We start from the raw sequence: 13,016 nt of genomic DNA, 5'->3' as shown, positions 1-13,016 counted from the left end.
AGGAAACAGATATCTACTGTATTTAATTAATAATTCAATCATTAAAATAAATGAATAAAGTATCATAATGTTGTTTTTATTTTGGGTGGATGCGAACTGATCGTTTGTGAATTAGGTTGTTTATAGCGATCTAAAGTAATTTTTAACTTTTCTTATAATGTTAAGGTTCATACTTCGTCTTATAGTGGCCCACATTTCCAGGCCCTGAATTCATGATGATGATTTGAACAAGAAGACACTCAACATGTCTCCCAAAGGAAGGTTAAACAAAAAACCTTCTGAAATGTTTTCTCTTTTGACATTTTTGTTTTGTTTCTATGGTGTTAAATCTGATTAAGACAAAGAAAATATGCATAAGAAAAGTCAAAAGTGTGTGTTTGTGTGTCACGACTGTGTGTCATTACCACATTATCATCAATATTCAATGATTTGTCCACGTTGCACAAGGGTCAGATGACATTCTGTGACCTTTAACCTCTATAGGGGGAGGAGGGGGGCAGGCTGAAACAGAATGTGATGTGATAGTTTGCTCAGCTACAGCAATTCAACCATGCAATAATTCAGACACATGGATTTAATGTATGTATTGGTGCTATCCCATTTCATGTTAACCACCTTCTATTGTTTGCAGTGGTATTTTTAAATAACTCCTGCTCACTTACAAAAAAAAAGGCCTTTATTTTGCTAAAATTTCTTCTCTTGCCAAAAATGTCCTCATTTTCCAGAAAGTCCAAACTGTACTAAAATATCTTTACTCTTAAAAAAAAAGTCCTAACTTTCCTCAAGCTCCACAATCAATGTCCTGATTTCTGAAAATGTTCTCAGTTTCTATCAGTTTCCTCAATCTCAAGGTCTAAAACTCCCCCACAAAAATCGAAGCACTGCACATGGGGCTGCATATGTACAATATGCACCACATTTTCTGAAATGTAAACAGAGATGATGTCAGGCAGCAGCAACCTACAGGTCGATACTGTGCGCTGGGTTTTCAGTGAGGGAAGCGTGGTGAGTTGTCCAACCTCAGGGGTCAAAGGTCAGGGAGTGTCTTCTCAACCATACACTTAATATCATATATTAGGTAATATTAGGTGTAGGATGACACACTAGGATTAAAAGCAGTCGTTTTGTGACCGCTATATTTTCGTGGGTTTTGCAATCAAAGTGATCATTTTGTTTTCTTTTTTATTATAGGAATAAATTAGTTTTGATTTTCTTCACAAAATTAATAAAACACAAATGTCACTGATAATATTACATATTACATATAATACATATGCTGCAACACAAGTAGAATATGCCAATTTAAATGAAGAAAAAAGTCTACTGATAATAAAAATAAAAGCGAGTGTGTGTGTGTGTGTGTGTGTGTGTGTGTGTCAGTGCCACATTATTATCAATAATCAGTCTTCTACTGTCCTTCTGATGAATGATGTCATTATTTCTAAAATAATCAGTTATGCTTATAATTATATTGACTATATAAACCAATATAACCAGTACAACATAAATGCTAAATAACAATTGAGTAAATAAAAATAAAGATGATAAATAAATACAGTTGTAAATATGTATTGAAATTCCACATTACAGTTTTTTTTTTTAGCATTTTCATTTACATTTAGTTATTTACAAGATGAGTGAGGTACAAAGCAAAATATCTAAGCCAAGGAGAAATACTTTAAAGTAAAGTGCTCTAGGAAGAACAGTTTCAGTTTTACATTTTTGATTTTTTGTTTTTTCTAGTGTAAGATTTGGAAGAGTGCTGTTTTTGAAAGTTGAGAGTGAGGCAGCTGAGCGTGCAGAGGTGGGCAAGTCGTTCCACCATCGTGGAACCACAGAGCTGAAAAGTTTTGCCTGGGATCTTTTGAGGTGAGGGGCTCACAAGGTGTTGTTCGCTTGTAAATGGTAAATGTTCTGCACTTATATAGCGCTTTTCTACCTAGCTGGTACTCAAAGCGCTTTACACTGCTTCTCATTCACCCATTCACACACACAAGCACACACACATTCACACACCGATGGCAGAGCTGCTATGCAGCTGACCTGACTCACCGGGGGCAACTTGGGGTTCAGTATCTTGCCCAAGGACACTTTGGCATGTGACGTGCAGCCGGGAATCGAACCACCAATCCTGCGATTGGCAGCCAACTGCTCTACCTATTGAGCCACAGCCACCCCGCGCTTGTAGAGCGCAGTGAGCTGGAGGGATTGTACACCAGGATGAGGGAGTTCAGGTAAGCTGGTCCTGCTGGAGTTTGGATCATCTGGAGGGGTTTGATGGTGCATGCTGGCAACCCTGTCAGTAATGCATTGCAGTAATCAAGCTGAGATATGACCAGTGCCCCCACAATGAGTTGTGTTGTATAGTCCGAAAGGGAGGACAAGATCCATTATTTGTTATGTTAAATTACAATAAAATCACTGCGTAAAAACTATCTTTCCATTCTTTGTATGTTTCAAAAGAAATTTAAAGGAAAAACAAAAATATTAAAAAGTGTGATAAGAATGTAGGTCAGCTTGTATGTAAATGAGAGAGGTCAGATGGCGTGCGCTGGGGGTCGCCAACCTCTGACCTTTGACCCTTTCGATTCTGCTTCTTTATTTCAGCAGCTGCCAACAAAAGAAACTCTGCAGGAGTCAACAGCTGGATTTAAAGCAAACCTCTGGAAACTCACAGTGAGGAAACATGGATATTTTACAGGGACAAATGACGGCTTAGAGCTCGGAGCTGATTATCTGAACATGAGGTTTTAAAACCTGCAATAACACTGTACAGAGCTCCTTCCTAATCCAGTTATATGGTGTTGATCTTTATTTTATTATTATTTTTATTAAATTTCTAACTAAAACAAGACTTTAATGATCAAACACTGAAGTTAATCTTTGGGACGTTCAAACTTTATTGATCTGTGCGAGACAAACTGTCAGTTAATCAATGAGAAGCAAATAGAATACTTTTATACAACAAATACGTGTTGGCACAGCATCAGAAAGTCAAAATAAAAATACTACAAATGGTGTAATAAGAGGAAATGGACAATTTGACATCACTGTTGGATCATAAGAGAAAAACTTTATTGATTCCTGAATGAGGTCAATTCAGCAGCAGAGAGCGGAAAATAGCACAAAGAGTGCAAAATAGTAGAAATATTACAAAAATAGTACAAGCAAGTACAAAAAAAACAAATAGGGAAGTAGATCATGTATTATTAATAAATGTACATTAAATTATCAAAATAGATTAAATAAATAGACAGATATTTACATTTAATAACACACATTTTGTCCAAAGCAGTAAAGTGATTAACACACAGTCACAATCTAACCCTAAACCTATTTAGCCACATAAATCAGCTCAGCTAATCCGCTGTTGTCTCCAGATGAACCATCTGAAATATTAATGGAACTTTTCTTTCTCCTTCGCCCTCTTCTTCCTCTTCTGCTTTGATCAGCAGCATGAAAAACTGAGAAACCCTCAGTCCTCGGTGTGCAGCCGCTGCGCTGATTGTCGGCACCGTTTTTGGACCGAGAGGAAAATCAATAAATCAAATGTTATGATTAAAAGAGCAGCGCGGCAGAGAACATTAAATAATCATGCAGGGAGGAAGAGGAAGAGGAAGAGGACCCCCTCCTTTAGTCCTGTAGTTAATAAGTGACCACTCTGTGCTGTCTGCCCTGCTGCTCCACACAGCTCCTCTCAGAAGCTGTGGTTTGGGAATTATTTTGTAAATGTGCTAAGACAATTTGCTATTTTTAAAAACACTTACAATATGTGGTGTTCTGATGGTGTTTACTGTACAATGTTGCTGTAAAGAAACACAGAACAGGTAATATATTTTTAAAAGAGATACAAACAAATACAATATGAGGTTAAAATTCTCACAGAAATAAGGGATTAAAATAAATTTATGATTGGATGCTGGTGTGAAGTCCTGGGGTCTGTTCAAATCTGAAAAACACATAAAAAAAAAAAAAGAAAGAAAACACACACACACAACCTGCCCTAAGATATGAGCTTTACATATAAAAAAACAATATGTTACAAATTATTATTAGTTATTCTTATTATTAATAATAATAACAATTAGAATAAAACATACATCCGACATTTTTTTCTGATGCTGTTTAAAATGTTTCATCAGATTCAGCTGACAAACACAAAACAATAATTCTCCATCTGTAAATCCCTTCAATTTAAAGTCAGTTATCAGTCAACAATGAAGGAAGCAACAGGATTTGGAAACGTGTGTTAGTAATGTTAAATGTAAAGAATCTAAATTTAAATAAGTCTTTGAAAAATGTGTTTTAATGCATTTTTACTGTTAGAGAAGTGTTTTTATATAGGGGAACAAAATTAGTATGAGTATAAATAATGTAGCTACTCACTGTACTAGAATGGTCATTTTGTATCCAAACTTTAGGTTGTGTATTTTTACAGTAGTACTGTATTATACTGTATACACAGTTAACTGATGTGCACAGTGAGAATGAAGCTGCCCTCAGATCACTGAAAGGAAACGGAGCTCACATGGAAATGTATCACTAATATTGATCTGAATTAACATGAGCTGCCTCTGCCCGTGGCCATGTTCTCTCTGATGTTTGTTAAAACACGAGTGTGTGTGTGTGTGTGTGTGTGAAACTCTCAGCTGCTGAAGGGAGTTTAATGAGAGAAAACGATGAGGCTGAGTTATGAAACATATCCTAATTATAAAAATATAACAAACCATCCTGATCAATCCTGTATCACAAAATTACAAAAGTAAAACCCTACCGCTCAATGCTCAGTGGAAATGGATGTGTGTGTTTTTTTTCCTCTTTGTATTTTTTCTGCTATTAAATTGAAGATGTACACACATACATGTTGAATTGCAGTAATTAACAATTTGTTATTTTTCTACATTGAAATCATGTCATCTGTATTTTTGGGGGGGGGGGGGGGGGGGGTATTTGGGTGATTAACAACCAAACTTCACAATTAAAATGTTCAAATAGTAGGTGTTTTATGGTCTATTTCCACTATTTTACTCATTCGATATAAATTTGTTTTAAACGTATAAAATGTAGAAATGAATATTTAATTTCAAAAGTTGAAAAATACAAATGATTCCTTTGGTGTCCGGTCCAAATATGTGGAAATGGTTAAGTGGGAAGAGGAAAAATCTTCTGACAAATTTAGACGACAAAAGCAAAACAAAAAACATTTAAAGGGTCAAATACAAATTGCACTTGGTGTTCCATAATATGCATTATTACACTCTAAATTAAGCTTTTGTATGAAATAAGCAATAGAAGCATATAGATAAAATAATGTGTGTATAAAATATAAAAAATATAAAACTACAAACTATGCTGTAATATATGTATTTAATATGTATTCTACTTTGAACACATTTTAATGTAGTACAGGCTGTAGAGTAGTGTTTTGACAATTTCCATGAAAGTCTTAATTATAATAATACTGTTTGTTAGTAATGTTTTGATATTATTTACTGTATATGTATTATTGTTCTACATATCTAATGTCTTCTTCTGCTCTATATGCTGCATGCCTTCACCATTGTATGAGCACAATTATAATATAATTTTTTTATTGTAGTAATTTGGTTAGCATGGCTATAGCACCACTTCACCAATGTACAGTAATAGAACAAATTGATGCAGGCGTGAGATGAAAGGCTGTTAATGAATCAGTGTTTTTTTAGAGCTGGAAACAGCAACTGTGGCGTGCTGCCACATTTGAATACAGCGGGTCGGCTCTGCACGCGGCCATTGTGTTACCATTACAAGCTGATTTCACGGCCAACAGAACTGCAACAAAAGAGGCAGCAGGTCCGAAAAATTTTGAAAAGACTTGGAGAGAATAAAGGAGGAAGAGAAAGAGGAGGAGGAGGAAGAGGAGAAAAGGGGGCAGGGTTTAAAGGAAGAAGAATAGAGGGAAGATGATGGAAGCGTGCTTCACTCTATTCTTTTCCTCAGTGGCTAAGAATAGGCTTGAATATGGTTATTATATTACCACATTAACCCACATTAACATAAGGTATGTATTTATAAATGTTTTCTCTCCTGCAAATGTTCTATATGAACTGTACATATAAATCACATATAAATACATTAAATTGTCAAATTCTAAAATATCTACATCTTTACTGTGGTTATGTATCTCTAACAATTTCCATACTCTTCCTTTGGATTTCTGCATACGTCTGCATCTCTGTATCACCTCTATTCGCTCCAGAGTCTGTATTAACTATACGTGTCTATGACTCTTTATTATAGACATACATCTATAAAAATCAGTTTTTCTGTTCAGTATCTCTACAGATTTCTATCTATTTCTGTCTGTGCATAAAGCTCGATTTCTCCTATATCTCCACTAATATATGATTTCAGTATGTCTATAAATAAAAATCATTATAATACCTTCACTATCTTCCAGCAAACATCAGAATCTCTCGGTGTCTTTTTATTTCTCTTTATTAATCCCAAGATGTTTATACAAATCTCTGTACCTTTTCTTTATATGTATACATTTATTATTAACTCATTCTATACATTTATATTATGTTATTAATTGTCTTAATTATTTATGTTTAGTTTTTTTTTTTTACACATTAATCTCATATATGTAAATACATATATTTATTTCTTTATATATACCTCTACATATACTATACATATATATAAATATACATGTGTAATATATATCTGGATGGAATATTAATTTGATGTATCCCCCCTAAAACTCTACAATATCCACTTTTATTTCCACATTTCTCGATATAAGTTAAGCTCTAGTTAGTTTGGATATCATTCACTACAATACAGAAATAATACCAAATGATCTCTGTACATCTACATCCCTCTTCTCAGCTCATCGAGTCGTTTATATCGAACACTGAACATGTCTGCCATGAACCACCAAAACACACTGACACAGGACTCACCGGCAGCAAACCACTGCAGGCGGAGGAGGAGGAAGAAGAGTTTACAGCCGGACAGATGGACCCCCCATCCTAAAACTGCTCGGTCATTTAGAGAGAGACACAGAGAGAGAGAGAGAGAGAGGGAGGATGACACTGGTTATATTGAGAGAAAAAGAGAGAGAGAGGGAGAGTCAGTGGGACATATGCGAGGCAAAGCGGAGCAGTGTTTGTCACTAACGCTATAGATTAGCATGTGGTCTCCAGCACAAAGCTGCAGATCAATACTGCTGCTCTGTACACAGCAGATGGCCCGGGAGAGCAGGAGAGAGAGAGAGAGAGAGAGAGAGAGGGGACAGTGCTGAGAGGAGGAAGCACTGCTGCTACGAGCCAGCACGACACAGCAGAGGAACCTGCTCCATGTCTGTCACCTCTGCTTCTCTCTCTTCTCTGGATCAAACTGTTTCACAAGTTGCAGCGTGTCTTTCTATTTCTGCGTTGATGTTTCTCTTCATTTATTTCTAGTAATCATTCTAAAGAGCCCTTGTTTTTATTGTTTTAATTTGCAATAGCACATGTTTCTTGATGATACCTGTCCATCACATCAACAAATCAATATTAGGAGAGGCACAAACAGAAGAGCTTCAATTTGTCAAAATTTAAAACATTTATATACAAATGATAAATCTTAACTATATGAATCCATTTTAAAACCAACCAGTGGTGTTTAGAAATGTAACAGCTGTAATTGAATTATCCTAATTTAAGTGATGTATGCGTCTTTTTAAGATAAAACACACACAGTTAGCACAATCTGAACAGGAAATCATCATCAAGGGGAGGTTAAAAATACTGCGGCCCAAAATATACACAAAAGGTACAAATACTATAGGAAACATGCTGCAAGAAAAACAACAAAGGACAAATCCAACAAATATAAGTTGAGCCACCAGATGATAAATGTCATTGTTTTACCATTAGTGACAGCACAGCAGAAGTCTGCACAGACAGAGTAGAACAGGGCAACACACCGTCAGTGACAGTGGATCTGCTACTGTGCTACCATGTCTGCAAACAACTAAGTGTGCACACACGTTGTGCTTTAAATCTAAACTCAAGTCACATAGTCAAAACTCTTCACACAAAGTCCACGTGGAGCAAACTGTGAATCACTTTTCATTGTATTGACACTAAATGCATTCAGTAACCACAGTTAACCACAGTCAAATGCTCAAAACAGGTAAAAACACAATTAAAACAGAATGGAATTAAATTCAGTGTTTTCAGTCATATCTCAACAAAGGTCATCTCAAGGCACTGTAAGTAAACATTAGATATGCTTAGGTAATAACTCATGTGTGTGTGTGTGTGTGTGTGTGTGTGTGTGTGTGTGTGTGTGTGTGTGTGTGTGTGTGTGTGTGTGTGTGTGTGTGTGTGTGTGCACGTGTGTGTGTGTGTGTGTGTGTATTGATTTTTTTTTCAGCGTGTCAGTCGTGTCTCTCAGACTCTCGGCGTTTGTGGAGCTGGACAGTTGCCCTTTTACAACACTGAAAGCTGTTACAGTTACAGTGACTTTATTGGGAAAGTTTTCGGAAAACCTTGTTTGCGACCTTGTGAGACTTATGGGAGTTGTAGTTCTTAGACACTGGTGAAAATGATCATGGGTTTGTCAGGAATATGTTTCTGAATTGTGACATAAATGGTCCTCTTCAGTTAAGCAGCCAGCAGTAGCGTCAGCACTTTTTTTTTACGCCACCATATTGACTCTAAACTCTATCACTTCCTTCTCTATCTCCTTGTCCTCCCTGTTCCTCCCCTCCCAGCTGCTCCTTTACAGTCTCCCTCCCCCAACCCCTAAACATGCCCCGCTCACATCTCCCTATTGCAATGCATTTTCTACCATCCAGATCTTCCCCTCTCACCTCTGTTCTGCATCTTTTTCCTCTTTCTCTTACTTTTTCTCATTTTCAGCCCCTGTACCCAACTCTCTCCATCACTTCTTGTTTCTCCTATCTCTGTGTTGGGGAGCATTGCAAAATAGTAGCTGAAAGTTTTAAGAAGAAACACACACAGACAGACAGGTTGTGCCGCGGCAGACCCCCTGCCTGTCTCTCTGACAGCTGATCAAAAGGAGAAATTGGGTCAGGCTTCTGTTCTTCTGTCCTTAATTACACAACAGTCTTTAAACAAAGCAACATCTGCCCAATTACCCATCCTCCTCTTCCCCACCTCTTCCTATCCCATCTCCACCGTCTCTTCTCCTTTATCCCCTCAGCCTCTGTGTCATGATGTGCATAATTTAACAGTAACTTCCAAGAAATTCTACAATTTGGGGAGAAAAATATAAACTGACAGTGATTTTAGTTCATTAAAGCAACAGCATGTAACTATTTTCAAATATATGTTTTTTCTATATATATGGCTCAAAACACATCTTAATGTGCAGAAGCGCTCTGTAACCCCGGCTCACTAAATAGCACTGTAAACAGTGCTGAGATATTCCCGTTTTAACGTTTCAGAGTGGGCTTGCCCTTCCAACCAATCAGAGAACAGCTTTTTTCTCTGCTTGCCATATGAACATGTATTTGTGTTTGCAGTTCAGTTGCACAGAAACTTTTTGTGTGTGTCAGGGTTGTCAGAGAATGATGTGCTGATATTTGATTCTGATATTTACAATAATAGCATATCAAATGACAGAGTCCCAGCATGAGAAAGGCACTTAGTGATGAACTGCAGAGAATAATCTGTTGAATCTGCTAATCAGCTCGGGTATTTACAGCTTTGTAGCGAGTTTTAGCTCATTGTTTTTTCCCATGAAATAGCCTGATTAATCATTTCTGCTTTAACATTGTTTTTAAGTGCTACCTGCTCAGTAACAAGCCACAGACTAAACAGTGGAGCACTTAGCAGCTAAAGAGACAGATATTTCCCTCAGGAGCTGGTAGAGACCAAAGCAAGAGCTAAAAGGGAAAGACTATTGGATTTACATATGCTATACCACATAATCAGTCATAAAACTTCATAAAAATGATTATGTTGCTCCATAACTACTGGATATAAAGGAGGCAACAGTTAACTAACAAATACTAATAAATATAACTAGCTACCTAAATTAGCCAGCTATCTAGCTCTATTCATGAAACATTGTGACAGAAAATGACAACAAACATGGAGACAGAAATATAATACAGGCTGCTGTAAGACTTACAGACTAGAAATGTGAAATTGTTGAAATTTTAAATTTTAAACAGACATTTTAGTTACTTTACGGGGACTTAGACAAAAGATTAACTTTAGTTGCTATATAATATGCAACGTAAGATAGTGCTATGTTCTGCACGTACCTTCAGGTATTATTTTCAAATTACGGTCAACAACAATGCTCTAAAACGTGATAATAAACCATATGTTATTGAAATTCTCTAATTAGTTAGAAGGGTGTGTCTGGCTCTACAACATTTACAAAATCCTTAACAGGAGTCATAGACAGCACCTCTCCATAATAAGTTGTGTTTGGGAACAAAATATTTCTAACTACATAAATAAACAACATATTGTAGCTTTAATCTAGCTGCTATTATCACAGCCTCTGTGGACTATTTGTGAATGCGACAGATACTTTTATTACCTGCTACTGTTTGGTTTAGGCAAAACTAAACAAAAAAAGCTGGCTCCATAGAGTGAAACAAAATAGTAATTTAGTGTCATTATCAAGCCAAAAACAAAACAAACAAGCAAAAAACACACAAGCACCAACCACACACAAATACTAAAAATAATAAAAAATAACCAAAGCCATAATTTAATTAACAGAATATAGAACTAAAATATACACTTTGTTGGATGGAAAAGGAGGAGGGTATTTCGCTTTAAAATTACTGTGTGTGTGTGTGTGTGTGTGTGTGTGTGTGTGTGTTTGTGTACATTACACAGGAGGTAGAATTCTCATTAATTGAATAGTGTCTGATTGTTTTCGTTGTTGTCCTGTTATTTTACGATGATGGATCAGAGAGAGAGGCAGACACAGTTACAGTTATTTAGCAGTCATTTGCCCTTGGAAGTGTAATGAATTGTAGAGTGAACGGGCTACAGGCCATAATGCTCTTTCAGTGCAGCTCCCACGCTCACCACTCCACCCAGAGACTGTCAATAACGCCCCAACACACACCAACACATTGCTCACACCACAGCAACCTGCACTCAACCCTGGTAGTTACGGCGTTGCAAACATCTGTCCGAGCATCACACACAACACTTCAAACTGAAGTCGTGCTGAGTTTTACTGGATCACCTCAAACGATGTTATGGCATCTTTTTTTTTTGTCATGTCATATTGTGGAGTTCAACACAGTGTCATCACATGCGGCATAAGGTCACACTGCAATATGTGTTATGGCCACATTATGACACGTCACAACATGACAAACCTTTAAGTCCTGTCACACTGTGTCACATCCTGACACGTTGTGTCATACAGTGTCACCGTGCAATGCCACAGTATGTCACCACATGCCATGTCACATCACGGTAGTGTCATTGTTATGTCCCACAATAGTAAATTGTATACAGTCTGCACTTACATATACTTTTCCATATTGGTACCCAAAGCACTTTACAGTGTTGCTTCCCATTCATCCATTCACACACACTGATAGCAGAGCTGCCATGCAAGGTGCTGGCCTGAACAACCAAGAGTTATATTCAAAGCTGAATTATTAAATGTGTCATATAAATGACTGTATGTGCATAATGTTGCATGGTTATTATAAAGTGAGATTTGATCGCTAAGTTTTATTTTCTGGCCTTATAATTCTTGTTCATATCCAGGGGAAAAGTCTGTCACGTGGGAAAGACATGTGAGACATTTGATTAAAGGCTGGTGTTTTGTTAGAAAAAGAGTGGTATCAATAGTCAGTTCTGGCTTTATCATGTGTTGTTTCCTGCCACCTAACTTTATCTCAACAATCAGAGGCAGTAGGTGATGAGATGAGAGTTGAGATGAGATCAAATTTTAATGATCCCTGTGGGCAAACTGCTGCTTTGCTGCTGCAGCAAAGGAAAAAAAGCAGCATCCTCAGTTTGTTACAAAAGGATCCACTGATTAAGTGAGTGAATGAGCGTCTTATGTTTAGGCCGTTTTACATGCAGTGGGCCACAGTGATGTGAATACCTGCAGGATGTAAAGGTACATCAGTTACTGTCCACACAGACACTGCTGCATGATTACAGCACATTGAAATAAATCCCTGTAGTAATTTGACAGCGTAATTTGAAGAATAATAGTCATTTATGTCAGTTTTCAAAAACCTTCAGCATTAGACCTTGTTGTACTAATATCCTGTTGGTGACAGTGATATTTTTGAAGTTTGCTTATGTTTTCTTTTGTTTTACTATATATATTTTAGTATTTTATAAAAGGGGTTACATTAAATAATTCAGGGTAATTTACCAAAAGACTAATAAATGTGAATAAAAGGCTTAGATATGTTACATTTCTGTATAAGATATTAAATTAATAGTTGAGAAACACAGAGCCCATTCACAGAGTTTTCCAAGTTGTTATTAAAAAGTAGATTTAAAATTTTACACATTCTATGAGCACTATGTTGTTATTAAAAATAACTGGTCCGATTCCATCTGCTGATAAAGATGTGATACAATCATATGCCCCAGAACACCTAATCCTTTAATGGTGAGTCTGCATGTCAAGAATAAACCATGAACCTCAGATTAATGAAATACTAGATTGTTTTCAAATTTAAGGCAGAATATGCCAACTAGGCATAGAATAAAAGGGGAGAAAACTCTTTCTAATTTCGTGTCATATATACACCATATAGTTTTAAAGTAATATCACGGAATATTACAGGAGTAAATATATATTTGTCGTTTTATGTGAATGTCTAAACTACCACATATAATACACATTATAGGACAAAATAAAGGCCTTAGATCAGTGCAGAATATGGACATGTTACTGACCATTTAAGTCCCACAGACAAGTCCCCAAAGTCACATTAAAAGAACAGAAACTGACAGGGACACCATGTAATGTGTTTTCCTCAGATCCCACCCAGCGCAGCCTCCAGTCCT

Source organism: Anabas testudineus, chromosome 22 (genome assembly GCF_900324465.2).
Source record: "Anabas testudineus chromosome 22, fAnaTes1.2, whole genome shotgun sequence".
NCBI classification, from domain to species: Eukaryota; Metazoa; Chordata; class Actinopteri; order Anabantiformes; family Anabantidae; genus Anabas; species Anabas testudineus.
This window is presented reverse-complemented; position numbering follows the sequence as displayed.